The sequence below is a fragment of the Entelurus aequoreus genome, linkage group LG04 (genome assembly GCF_033978785.1).
Source record: "Entelurus aequoreus isolate RoL-2023_Sb linkage group LG04, RoL_Eaeq_v1.1, whole genome shotgun sequence".
In the NCBI taxonomy this organism is placed as follows: domain Eukaryota; kingdom Metazoa; phylum Chordata; class Actinopteri; order Syngnathiformes; family Syngnathidae; genus Entelurus; species Entelurus aequoreus.
Genome location: NC_084734.1, coordinates 59,168,380 through 59,183,365, shown reverse-complemented (window position 1 = coordinate 59,183,365; position 14,986 = coordinate 59,168,380).

Below are 14,986 nucleotides of genomic sequence, written 5' to 3'. Positions count from 1 at the left end.
TCCGCTCGGGATGGTTCCCGCTGGCTCCACCATGGACTGGACTTTCGCTGATGTGTTGGACTTTCACAATATTATGTCAGACCCACTCGACACCGAGGATGTCGTTGTGGCTTGTACAGCCCTTTGAGATACTTGTGATTTAGGGCTATATAAATAAACATTGATTGATTGATTGATTGAAATATTAGTTTCAAAGTTGTGGCAAGTTGTGCTCTCAACAAGAAAGGACAATTTTTCGCCATCAAGGACCTCACTACAGCAAATGCCTGCTGCGCGCGTCGTTCAGAGTTTAGATTACATATTGTATTGTATTGTATTGATAACATAAAATGTAGATTGTTACTGTGACTACTCTAGTAAGATGGCATAATAGCTCAACAGAAATAAAAGACGGTAGGCAGGAAGTTGAAATTGGCCTTGTTTTTGCGAATAATCAGATTCGGCATCAAAACATGTCAAGACTCCTTCTCAAACGCTATGCTATACATTCGGTTTAACTACATTAAAAAATTGTCTTATATTACTATCATGCTTTGTCAAAGATGTTTTGTAATACAATTCTGTTATATTTGCACTTAAAAAATGCTAATATATCTGTTGAGGAATATGGGGACAGGTGGGATTTTATGGCTGGCTGAAATATAAAAAAATCGATTTAAAATAAATAAATCTTTTTTTTTATCTTTTATGTCTAACCACTCACTATTGTTGATGTAGATGCCCATATCTGCTGTAAAGTATTACTTTACAAGAGAGAAGTAAGTATATGATAATTTTCTTGTTGCCGTGTTTGAATTTGACTTTGTTAAATGTTTGGGTAGAATTTTACTAAAAAAAAAACAGTTTTTTTTAAAGTAATATAGAACTTTTTCACAGCTGTTTATCTAGTTTATGGAGGAATGAAAGTAATCATACAACTGGCACCCAATGTAATTAAAAAGTATGAATTTTGAATCAAGAATAGTTTTGAATCGAGAATCGATTCTGAATCGAATCATTACTCCCAAAAATCAAATCGTGCAGTGCAAATCTTACAGAATACCACTAACTTGTACAGCATGTTATGTAAAATATCAAAAGCACTCATTGAGTTAGAAATATAACATTTGACATTACCAAACATATTTGATAATCAAAGCATGAACGTAATAATCCACATTTTGTGTTATTAATGCAGGAAACTAGTATCTAAAAATGGTGTAGCTCCTCCTCTGAATGCAAGTGCTCCTAAAGCACGAATACAAATTCTCTCTAAAAAAAATTGTTTTTATTGTCATTTAAAGCGTGTTAATGTCATTTTTGTGTCTCTCTCTCTCTCTAAAAGTCTCTCCCTGTTTAAAAAAGCATAATGTTTAAAACACATTTCATTAAAGAAAAGCAATACTCAGTCATGGTATTTAAACTTGAAATTATTAGTACACGTTTTAATGATGAAAAATTATATCTACCTGCAATAATCGCAATTAATTTTGAGTTAATTATGAACAATGCGATTATTGCGAGTAAATATTTGAATCGTTTGACAGCCCTCGTGTATATGTAACATTACTTTTCAATCAGTCATATATTTGTTGAATTTATATGTTTTTTATCCTTCATAGTTGGTCCTAAAATGGCTTCTTATGGATTTCCATCCACATTGCTAAACTTCCTCAATTGATTTTTCTTTTCATCACTTAAACACCTGCTATTACGTCCACGCTGTCTGTCCTCCTCCTCCTCTTTCTAATAATCCAGCGGCTGTGTTTCTAATCAGAGGTGAGGAGAGCGAATTAGCCGCCGTCCGATCTCCTCTCCCGTCTCATCAATCGGCTGTAACCGAGTGGAAGCAAATCTCCCCGGCAAGACAAAATGAATATGTAGTAGATCCACGGTGTGCTCGCCTAACCTTTCGTGCCGCGTGACCCGTATCGTAGCGTTTGTGTATATTTGAATGTGTCAGGGCTGTGCAGACGGCTGATAATGGGATGACAATTGGCTGTATGGCAGAAATCAGGGAAACACTGAGGTGTGTTATCTGGCTGACAAGCCTTCTACACGTCCAGATGCAAACTCCCGCACACATTCACCTGGATGCTCTCTCCACATCCAAATTCAATCAGACAGTCCATCCGCCCTGCAGAGCAATGTGCCACTGCCCCATGCATGACAGTATCAATTCAATTACCCAGGAAATGGATCCATATTCAACTCATATAAAGTCATACGTAGGCCAGGAGGGGCTGCCGCTGCTGTTGGTGCTGCCGCCAAGACAAAGAAATGTGCATTTACGCTGTAATAACATTCATTTGGGCCAGCTTTGGAAAGCATTCTCAGCCGGGCATTTGTCGCTGTCACATCACGTTATCCGCAAATCAGCCTTACCAAATATCAATTCATTTTCTAGGAGAGCAGCGAACGCTAACAGTGGAGCGCCAGAGCAACACACACACATTACGACACACACCGAGAGAAAAGGGAGATCATGGACTGCTGAGGGGCCCCTTGTGGCACAAGCACATTTCCAGTCACAAATAATCAAATGCAGTGAAGACCTTCCTAATCTCTTCAATTTCAACCTTTACACTCCTCCGCTTGCTCCCTCGCAAGCACACACACACACACACACACACACACACACACACACACACACACACACACACACACACACACACACACACACACACACACACACACACACACACACACACACACACACACACACACACACACACACACACACATGTAACAGTACGCCATTGTCAAGACTCAGTATATACTTTAGGTTTAAGCTCATTGCTCCAGTAAAGCACCAACATGTAAAGATTAAAAGGTATGCAACTTTAATGATTTTTATATCAAACTACGGGCAGCTTATTCTTTAATAAATCTAATTTTAAGACATGACAAGTTCTGATAAATACAATTGTAATCTCTTTTTTTTTTTTTTTTTTGAGATTTATTTAGAATTTTCAATTTTTACAACACATATACAGCAGTATACATTGCAATGTTGGCAATGCAAATGTCCACAAAACATCACAAACAACAGGGGGAAGTAGACAACAAAAAGACACATTTCAATAAGACTAAACTTAAGTTAGTGGAGAGAGAGAAAAAAAAGTATATAAATGCATACATACATATACACACACCCACATACACAAATACACTAAAGTGTTATGAAACTATAATGCCAGGGATACGTATGTATACAAACATACAACCCACATACATAACCCCCCCTCAAAAAACAACAACAACAACAAAACAAATAAACAACAAAAAATACCTACTCAGGTAATAATACAATTAAATTAGTGTGCGCCGCTACTATACAGTATCTTGGAATGTATAATGTTTAGCAAGTAAACTGAGAATTTTAAGTTAATCAATGGGGTGCGCCTAAACAACAGCAGCAGCATCGAGGCTCAAGGAATCAACATGTTCCTGAAATGAATGCCAACTTTTGGTGAACTTTGCATCAGAGCCCCGAAGACAGTGCCTTATCTTTTCCAACCTCATGAAGGACAGAGCATCTCTTATCCACGCTGAGTGAGAGGGGGGGCTGGGATTCTTCCAACGCATTAGGACGGCCCTCCTTGCAAGCTAAGAAAAGCCACAAGATCGGCAAAATAAATCGGCAATGAAATGTTTGGAGGTACCACTCTGAACAACACCACTATGGGTGAGGAACTAATATGGACTGAGGTGACACCTGAGAGTGTAAGAAACACAGATTTCCAAAACTGGGACAGGGCAGGGCAGGTCCAAAACATATGGGTAAGATCGGCTACCTCTTGATGACACTTATCTCAAATTGGATCAAGTCCAGGGAAAACGTGAGCCAGTTTGGTTTTGGAACAGTGGACTCTGTGTACCACCTTACATTGTATGACCCTGTGCCTTGCACAGATTGAGGAAGAGTGGACTCGTTTCAAAACCTGGTCCCAGTTATCATTCTCTATTTCTATGTTGAGTGCCGAAGACCATGTCGCACGCAAATCACCAGTCACCGTGAGGCAGGAACTGATGTCTGTATATAGTTTAGAGATATTGCGCTTAGAATATGGATTGAGTTTAAATAGAGAGTCTGTCAGGGTTGCAGGCAAAATTCTGGGAAAAACAGAGGAGTGCTTTCATACAAAGTCCCTAATTTGCAAATATCGGAAGAACTGGTTTCTATGAAGACTACATTTGTGGGCTAATTGATCGAAGGACGCAAATGTTTCATTAATGTAAAGATCACTAATGGATCGAATCCCGGCAAAATTGTCATCTTTTCCCCCCCAGACATTTCCAATAATACAATAATAATTATGACTTTTTCCTCATAATAATATGACTTTATTCTCATAATGATGATTTTCATCTTGTAATATTCTAATTTATTCTTACAAAATGATGACATTTATCAAAAAACATTTTTATTTTTACCTTTTTGTGGTAAAATTGCAGCATTTCAGCATTTCAAAAATGATCGTAGACATTTCTGAAATTCAGGACTTTTATCTTTTAAAATCAAAACCCATTCCTAGTAAATATAGTTAAAGTTAAAGTTAAAGTACCAATGATTGTCACACACACACTAGGTGTGGTGAAATTTGTTCTCTGCATTTGACCTATCCCCTTGGTCACCCCCTGGGAGGTGAGGGGAGCAGTGAGCAGCAGCGGTGGCCGCGCCCGGGAATCATTTTGGTAATTTAACCCCCAATTCCAACCCTTGATGCTGAGTATTTTGTGCATTATTTTTTCATAATATTAATATTTTAAGATAGAACACTTCTTTATTCATCACTTGGACAGCAAAATGAAAAGTTATCAAATAAAAAAAAATCACACATGGCCACCAATAAAACAGAACTATTGCAGATTCCAACAGTTCCAAGTTTTTTCTTTGGAAGTGCATTGCTGTGAAAAAAAACAGTTATTTTTTTAAATGTATTTGTCTTTGTGTGACAGGAACCCAAGGTGCAGAGTCTAAAGCAGGGGTCACCAACCTTTTTGAAACCAAGGGCTACTTCTTGGGTACTGATTAATGCGAAGGGCTACCAGTTAGATACACACTTAAATAAATTGCCAGAAGTAGCCAATTTGCTCAATTCACCTTTAACTCTGTTATTATTAATAATTAATGATATTTATCTTTGTGGAAACACTGATCATCTTAATGATTTCTCACAATACATATATATAGAAACAGATAAATATCAATATGCAACACTTTATTTTTATATTTTCTCTAAGTGCACATTTTTCAAATTGAACATTTTCAAATGATCACTTCTAAGACAGTCTTGTGAAATCACAATATCCCATTTTAACTAGCTAGCCACTAACATTTTTTAACAAATCATGAATTACTTTGCACCATGTTTGTACAAATAATAACTCATGTAAAATACAAAAGTAAACTCTCAATTTTTTAAATCATGTCACACTTTGAACTGGACACCAAATCTGTTATCTGTTTCTTTGTCAGTTAGTGGGAAGCCTGGCATTGCATGCTGTTAACTAGTGTGTTGTACTCTGGTGTGTAACTTGACACTGCAACTCTGAGTGAGTCTTGCAGATGTGCATCAGTGAGGCGTGTTCTGTGTTTGTTCTTGATGAAGTTCATGTCAGAAAAGGCTGATTCACAAAGATAAGATTTTTCCTCATTGTTTGCGGAACCTTCTTAATCTTTTGGACATATTTTCACAGCAATCTGGCCTTAAGCTTAATTATGATGAATGTAAAATGTTAAGGATCGGAAATCTAAAGGGAACGTCCTTTCGAATGGAATGCAAAGTGCCTGTTTTGTGGACAGATGGACCAGTTAACATACTTGGTGTTGTTGTCCCAGAAAATCTGGAAGATCTAGGCTCAGTAAATTATGATAATCGACTAAGAAAGCTGGACAAAATTATGCAATTATGGAAAGGGAAATCCCTAACCTTGTATGGTAAAATGTCTATTGCCAACTCGTTAATTATTCCTCCATTTATTTATTAGTTTTTGTCATTACCAGCTCCATCACAAAACTTTTTTAAGATTTATGAGCGGAGGGTCTTCGATTTTGTCTGGAACGGCAAACCAGAAAAGATTAAAAGAAAGGTTTTGTACAAAGAGTATGAATATGGGGGCCTGAAACTTCTCAACCTTGAAGCTATGTGTCTGTCTTTAAAAGCATCAATTGTTCCAAAGATGCATTTAAACATTGAGTGGTACACAAATGTCCTGTTGGACAAAAAACATGTACTGTATCAAAAGAAATTGTATCCTTTTTTACAAGTGATCCCCTCCCAGAGAGTCTGCTGGGAAACATGGCGGGGTTCATAAAGGAAACAATCCACTCATAGTGGTGTTTTCAATTTTATGTGCCAGAAAAAAGAGACGATATTTTGCAGCAGTTAATATGGATGAATTCTAATATTGTAATAGATGGAAAGCCTTTCTTTTGGAAAAATATGTTTGAAAGAGGAATCATTTTTGTCAATGATATTATCAATGAGAATGGTAAAATTATGAAGTATGATGAATTTAGAGCTATGTATGGTGATGCTTGCTCAAGCTTTTAATTTTATCAACTAACTGGAGTAATTGGGAAAAGATGGAAACAAATAATTAATTATGGAACTACTAAATTATTAGTTTGTAAACCTCTAATAAGAAATGCTAGTTTGCAAAAAGGAACTAAAATAAATAGAAAAATATATAATTTTTATTTAATAAAGAAATCTTTGAAGGCTGCCTCATACAACAGAAATGGAAAATGGGAGGACTTTTTTGACTGCCCGTTGCCATGGGATGCCATATTCAAACTAATCTATAAAATCACTATCGATGTGCAAAATCGTTATTTTCAAATTTAAATTATTTATAACTTCTTACCCACAGGGAAAATGTTAAAATTATGGAATATGACAGAGTCAGATGATTGCCGATTTTGTTGTCAGGAGCCTGAATCCACCCTGCATTTGTTTTGGTATTGTCATATTGTGTCTTTGTTTTGGGTGGAAGTTGAAAAAATGTGTTTAAGGATTGGTTTGTTTATGAAGCTTAATGTGGTTTCTGTTATTTTAGGAGAGTTCATTGACAATCATGATTTAGTCAATTTAATTATAGTACTCGGTAAAATGTTTATTTTTAAGGCCAAAAACAGATATTCACTTAGTATTACTTTCTTTAAAACATTTATTCAGTATTTTCTAATTTTAGAAAGTTACATGGTTGAAAACGATAATGATGCCAAAAAACATTTAAAAAAAGATGAGAAGTCCTCAAAGGCTTATTTTGAAAGTATAATTATGTTTATAGATTATATGATATCTGTTGTTGTGTTCCCTAATTTGAGTGACCTGGACATAATCTGGACTGTACATAAATGCTTATTTTGAAAATGTAATTTTGTTTATAAATTATATGCAATCTGTTGTGTTCCCTAATTTTTTTCTGCGTACATGAATTAAGGTGTGTGTTGCTGAGTCCGACTTGGACATTATCTGGACTGGGCCTGGTTTAAAAAACCCTTTAAACAAATCTAATTTCATTGACAACCTGGTCTGTTGAAGATAAGGCCCTTTTTTAAAAAATAAAATAAAATAAGATAAATAAATAAAAAACATTTTCTTGGAAAAAAAAGAAAGTAAAACAATATAAAAATAATTACATAAAAAATAGTAATTAATGAAAATGTTAGTGGACCAGCAGCCTATACAATCATGTGTGCTTCAGGGACTGTGTCCCTTGCAGATGTGTTGTCTATGTTGTGGGAACCAGAATATTGGTAGCAGAAAGAAATAACCCCTTTTGTGTGAGTGGGTGTGGATGAGTGTGCATGGGGGAGGTTGTTTGGGTTGATGCATTGATTGAAAGTGTATCTTGTGTTTTTTCTATGTAGATTTAATTTAAAAATAATAATAAAATACAATAAAAATAAATTAAAACCTTTTTTTTTTTTTTTTTAGAACAGGCCCGCGGGCGACTCATCTGGTCCTTACGGGCGACCTGGTGCCCGCGGGCACCGCGTTGGTGACCCCTGGTCTAAAGCATATAGGCAGTTTGAGTTGTAAAAGTACAAGGTCAATAGGACAAGAGGAGAATTCCAAAAGCAAGTACAAAGCTACCAAATTATTACAAGTTTTACTTGCAAATACCTAACATTATGAAAACGAGGAGTACTGAAAAGACGTGTGACAGTGTGACACGGAGCAAACAAAGGAACAATCAGGGAACAGGTGAGCTTATAACCTTAGGCAGTGTGAGTTACAGGTGAGCATATTGGCGCTGTCCTGTGCCAGAGGCTGAGGAATCTATGGGACAGGAAATAGGACTGAATGATCCAAAAAAGCAACACCAGAGAGCAGAAACATAACACTTCGTTTTGAATGATTTGATGATTAACCGTTAAAAAAGTGATGAATGATTAGTGTGAAAATTGTCCCTTATGGCAGTGGTGCCCACGGAATTTGTTTGAAGTAACATCCATTTTATTGTGGCTTTTTCTGCAAGTGAGAGAAGAGTTGTTGAGCTATGTTGGCCACATTAATTGTAGACTGTCTTGTTTTTTAAACACCTATAAAAATCTGCTTCATCGTCATTCCACGCACTGTTAAAGTTGCACATGATGACTTGCGGCTTTACCCCAGTATGCAGAGATGGCAGGCGACGTGCAGGTAAAACTATATTTCAATGGTGGGAAAAGCCGGTTGCTCCAGCGAAAACATGGCAGTCAAAACTTGCCAACAATACATAAACAGGTACAGAGGCAAAACTGGCTAGTCTGAAACAAGGATGTTGCAAAGCGCCGTCTAACAGATAAACAGAAAATAAATCCTCCTGATTGGAAATCGGAGATGGGTGAGCCCCTTGATTGGCTATCAGGGACAGGTGAGGAAACCAGTTCTCTGGACAGAGATAAAGCTACTGCCTGACATGGCATCTCAGGAAGTAGATAACAAAAAGGAGTGTTAGACAGGAAGTAGAAGTAATATTGTCGTGAGGGATAATGACACACACATTAAAATATGTACTCTTATGAGTTAACAATAATGTGATTTCATACAATTACAATAAAGTTTCCGTATATGCTCTAATCTCTCTTAGTTTGCACAAAACATTAAGTTGTAATGCTGTTTAATTAGACAATAGTTATGTTGCTGCTTATTGATAATGATAAAGTTAAAAATACTAAAATGCGTCAACATGAACAAAACATTTTTCATAGGAATTATGTCTGCGATCTCTCATACTTTGCCGACAAAAGCGGTGAATATGAGCATCATGTTGTTCTTTGTTCTGCACAGTAAAAATGGAGACTCACATCATCCAGTGGATGTTTTCTGTTTCCCGTGTGGAGAGATTTCATGAGATCAAATGTCTTTTTTGTGTGTGAAATAATGGAACACGTGGAGCATCGTCCGTCTGTAATTTGTTAACAACACAAAAGCATAACTGCTTCATTGAGCACACACAATATAAACACACACCAAACCGTTGAGCAAAACATACACCGTGTCAGCTTTCACAATAATTACAAAGTCGCAGAAAGCACCCTGGCTCACAGCAACGTTTTTAAACAAATCAATTCAGGAATGCTTACCTTGTAAAGCTCTATCAGTGTGTGTGTGTATGTGTGTGTGTGTGTGTGTGTGTGTGTGTGTGTGTGTGTGTGTGTGTGTGTGCGAGACAATGCTTCTCTGAGCCTAACCAATAGGGCATTTCTAAAGAGACGTACTTGGCCTCACTGCTGGAAACGTGTAATTGGAAGGATAGCTACGGGCCGACCCACAAATACAATGTATTGATCCACAGCATCTCCAATAAAGAGCCTCCAGCTAACACTCACACAACATCAGCAAGGGGTTATGCTGACTTTATTCACATTTTGTTGTTATCGCTTGTTCATCAAGGAATCAATAAGCTCCTAGTTTCTCATTTCTTTAAATGGCCAAATATCCCGAATATGATTTGTGCTGTCGCTGCACATAGATTCACATGCGGGGAAGCTTGCTGGGTGGCGAAAGAACCTTTGAGGAGATGAAAAAGGAAAGTTATCAAATAGGGAAAAAGTGTGATAAAGAAGAAGTCAATGAGGGAGAGTTAAGTTGTTGATGGTGGGCCATCACCGGTTTGCAGGAAGCCATTAGTTGACCTGAGCATCATTTGCATGTTAAGTGGTGTCAATCTGCATCGATTCCCAGCTAAATGAAATGCAGTTCTTCGATAGAGCCTTTGCTTTGCAAAGCCCTCCTAGCTGCTACAACCGTTTTATTGGATTCAGATTAACATGCTCAGTACAGCCCTCTAAACCACTTATCTTTAATTAAAATCACTTCCTTCACGAGATTCCCCAAACAGGAATTTACCCGCATTAGCCTGGACCCAGATGGGTTTGGATTTTTCTCAGGGCTCATATTTAAACAAAACAAACGTAAACTAAGTAGGATCGCTTCCAAGTATGCAGGAATAGATTTGTTCGGACCTCATTCCCCATAATCCTGCGCTGCAGCATCTACTTTTACCTAAGCTTGTATCCCAAAAAACAACAACAATTGTTTAACTTTTTACAAAATGAAATATCAACGTGTCTTTGATTTTTCACCTGGGTGTAAAAAGTTTGAACACACACTCTTTTTTTTGTCAACCAACAAATAAAACTGCACTGAATTAATCAAGAGTTTGAATAAGGGATGTTTGATCTGATACACAGGATTGGTATAACTGTAAGGCCAACACCGGACAAATAAATGGAAGCGGATATTGAGAAAAAATGGAACCCCTCTGATAACCCCTCCAATACTGTCAAAATATTACAAACATTTTTTTTTACATGATAGGCCGTAAAAAGACGCGGTGCACAGTAGCTCGCTAACGTTATTTCAAATTTCAAAACAGAGTTTTAGTCAATTATCCCAGCACTGTTTTCATGTCAGCTGTGTGTAGTACTTAACGTGCAAAGAAATAAAAATAGCCGATGCAATTGCAAATTATTTCAACAGGTGGTAGCAGCATTGACATTTTAAATGCCAAAAAAGTGATCAAACATTTGCAAAAGCATCACGATAAAAAGTACACAAGAGTTTCTATAGTCAACTAAGTGTTATGATCCGCTGCCCGGATCTTAGTCTGTTTAAGTTTTTTGAGTCAGTTGTGTTTTCTGTTAGTTTTGGACTCCTTGAGTTCCTGTTTAAGCACCTCTGAGTTTGTTACCATGGCTACGTATTAGTTTCACCTGCCTCTTATGTTCGGGACGCGCACCTGTTTGTAATCAGAGACATTATTTAAGCCTGCCTTTGCCAGTCAGTCGGTCTGGCTTCGTTGTTTGCGTCACGCTACTGTTATGTAAGTTTTGCTTGTCTCCTAGCCCCTGCTAGTGATCTCTAGTCTGTGCTAAGTAGTAGCCTTAGCTTCAGGTGCGATCGGCACCTTGTTCCGTCGGTTTGTTTTTTGTTTTGTACCTCTTTAAGTGTTAATTTACGATTAAATCATGTTCCTACCTGCAAGTCCTGTCCGGAGTTGTCCGTTTGCATCCTGGGAGAACAAACCTCGCAATAACCTGCAACCCCATCGTAACACTAAGCCTACGAAGAAAGGTCAGTCATTCAATCCACTGCTGTATTGGAGATGGATAGATGGATGGATGGATGGATGGATGGATGGATAGATAGACTGGGTTATTGTGGTCCGTGTAGAATTTGAAGGCATGGACAGAGCCCTCCAGTCTGATCGTCTTCTCCTGTAGGACCAGTACGACGACCAGCAACTACCAATGTGGTAGTTCTGTCAGCAGGCAACAAGTTAAGAAAGCTAAATAATCAACTGTTGGCGCTCTTGATAAGGACGAGTTGGCTTTCCATATCATGAATGTCATTGAGTCAAGTTTTGTGAGAGACAAAACTCTGAATTCCTCCAAGCCAATGTCCTTGTATCTGTTGTACAACAGAAGTTATGTGAAGGCACCGTACACATAGAGCAGGTGTAGAATCACACTAGCTATTTATACAATAAAGATGACTAACTGAACACACATGAGGAAACACTTCTCTTGAAAAAACTCCCTTGAGGGAGGAACTCTCGGACAAACCCAGGCTCTGTGGGGCAGCCATTTGTCTCGACCAGTTGGGCTGAGATCAAGAGACAGCACAGTACAGAGGGTAGATAGAGAGAGGAAATAGGACAGAGGGCTTTAGCAACTGGGATAGGGATATGAGAAAATAGTCTCAAAAACAGTACTATTAGTCAAATGATGACAATAACAAAGGTAATGTTTGACTTCCAGCATTACCGTCATCAACCTCACCAACAACAATAACTAAAAGAAAAATGTGGAGGTGCAATAGTGCCTTTGCCAGGCTTAACTTCATTGTACAACGACATATTATTGCCTCTGTGGGGCGGTATAGCTCGGTTGGTAGAGTGGCCGTGCCAGCAACTTGAGGGTTGCAGGTTCGATCCCCGCTTCCGCCATCCTAGTCACTGCCGTTGTGTCCTTGGGCAAGACACTTTACCCACCTGCTCCCAGTGCCACCCACACTGGTTTAAATGTAACTTAGATATTGGGTTTCACTATGTAAAGCGCTTTGAGTCACTTGAGAAAAAGCGCTATATAAATGTAATTCACTTCACTGTCAGGAGGTTGCGTGATCGCCAGGGTTTGTTTGTCTGTTATGTTAGTGAGCTAGCAACATAACGCAAGAAGTCATAGGCAGATTTTCATGAAACCTACAGCAAATTTCCAAAAAGGAGCAGAAAAAAAATTATAATCCTTGTTTCTTTCATTCTTTCTAAAACCTATTAGCAAAAACCTATTTGATGAAACTTGTAGGACTTGTCAGTGGTGGGATAAGGAATAAGTGATCACATTTTCATCCCTTCCAGGACATTGTGATGTCGCGATCTTGCCTATTCACACAAATTCAACCAATCCCTGCAAATTCTTCGTGGCCTCTCAACTTTGTCCAATGCATGCAACTTCTACGCACATTTTGGCCAATCAGCATAATTTTCGCCAATGGAATTTGTCTCTGAGCAGTTCTCAAACGCACACATCAACTGTCTAATAAAAACGTATGTTTGTTTCTTGTGTGAATTTTATTTATATAGCACTCTTCTCTAGAGACTCAAAGCGCTTTACGTAGTGAAACCCATTATCTATCTACATGTTTAAGCTACATTTAAACCAGTGTGGGTGGCATTTGGAGCAGGTAGGTAAAGTGTCTTTCCATGGCACACAACAGCTCTAACTAGGATGGCGTAAGTGGGAATCTAACCTGGAACCCTCAAGTCTAACAAAGGAGCCACACCTTGTAGAAATATAGAGGTGTAGAAACAGGAAGAATAACATGTAACAATATATCAAGTCTTTATTGATCAACCTGTCATCCTCCTACATAGCTCAGACCTGCTTCCTGTTCCTGTCGAGAGCACTCAACTTTCTGGGTAATGTAGTGTATATATACATTTACTTCCCACTTTACATGTATTTATATATTTATTTATCCAGGGTAAGATAATTAAAAACATATTTTCATTTGCAATGCTGACCTAGCAAAGAGGCAGCATTTACATGTTAGAGAGGTTGAAGTCTGATGATAATCTCTCATCATCTTTCATTTACCAACAAACATGTGCACCATAGATCACTCTCAGCAGTTCACAAATGCTCTTAACATACAAAGATTTTGGAACATAAATGAATGTTTGAGATGAAAAAAAAGTTTTCAAGCATAAAAGACACACAGGAAATGTCTACAACTTGTGGACGACAGAGCAATACAATAAGGAAGCGGGTGGGTGGTCTTTCTTCTGTAATTATTAATTATTACTGCAATTAGTTATAATGAATGAAACAGTACAGTAATTTGACAATGAGCAGTGAGTATATGATTTTACTGCCATCTAGTGTCTACTTTTAAGTATGTGTGGTATAAAACGAGTAAAACATCAACACAGTGTTTGTTTTACATTTTTTGTTGAAAAATTGTGCTTTTTTGAGGTTACAAGGAACAAAACAATAATAACAAAAATAAAACATGAATAACAAATTCGTAAAATCACAAGTTAATTCAATGTTATTGAAAAAAAATCCTCAAAACATTGCAACGTTTGCCGCAACTTTCTGAAAAAGCTTTCGGAATTAGTCGTTTCAGAATGCAACAATTACAAAAACTGCCCGCAAAATCCTGGGTTGTGATTCGGGTCAACGTCTGGATTCAGAATCTTTTTGAAAGTAGGGCCTTCTGAAGCTCTTCGCTCTCCAAGTGATTTTGCGGTTTTGTATTGTTTCTTAGAAGGTATTCAGTAATATTGGTTGTATAAATTGTATTTTAAAGGCCTACTGAAATGATTTTTTTTTATTTAAACGGGAATAGCAGATCCATTCAATGTGTCATACTTGATCATTTCGCGATATTGCCATATTTTTGCTGAAAGGATTTAGTAGAGAAAATCGACGATAAAGTTCGCAACTTTTGCTCGCTGATAAAAAAAAGCCTTGCCTGTACCGGAAGTAGCGTGACGTCACAGGAGCTAGTATTCCTCACAATTCCCCATTGTTTACAATTGAGCGAGAGAGATTCGGACCAAGACGATTACCCCATTAATTTGAGCGAGGATGAAAGATTCGTAGATGAGGAACGTTACAGTGAAGGACTTGAGAGGCAGTGATGGACGTATCTTTTTTCGCTCTGACCGTAACTTAGGTACAAGCTGGCTCATTGGATTCCACACTCTCCTTTTTCTATTGTGGATCACGGATTTGTATTTTAAACCACCTCGGATACTATATCCTCTTGAAAATGAGAGTCGAGAACGCGAAATGGACATTCAGTGCCTTTTATCTCCACGACAATACATCGGCGAAATGCTTTAGCTACGAGCTAACGTGATAGCATCGTGCTTTAACTGCATATAGAAACAAAAAAAATAAACCCCTGACTGGAAGGATAGATAGAAAATCAACAATACTATTAAACCGTGGACATGTAAATACACGGTTAATGCTTTCCAGGCTGGCGAAGGTTAA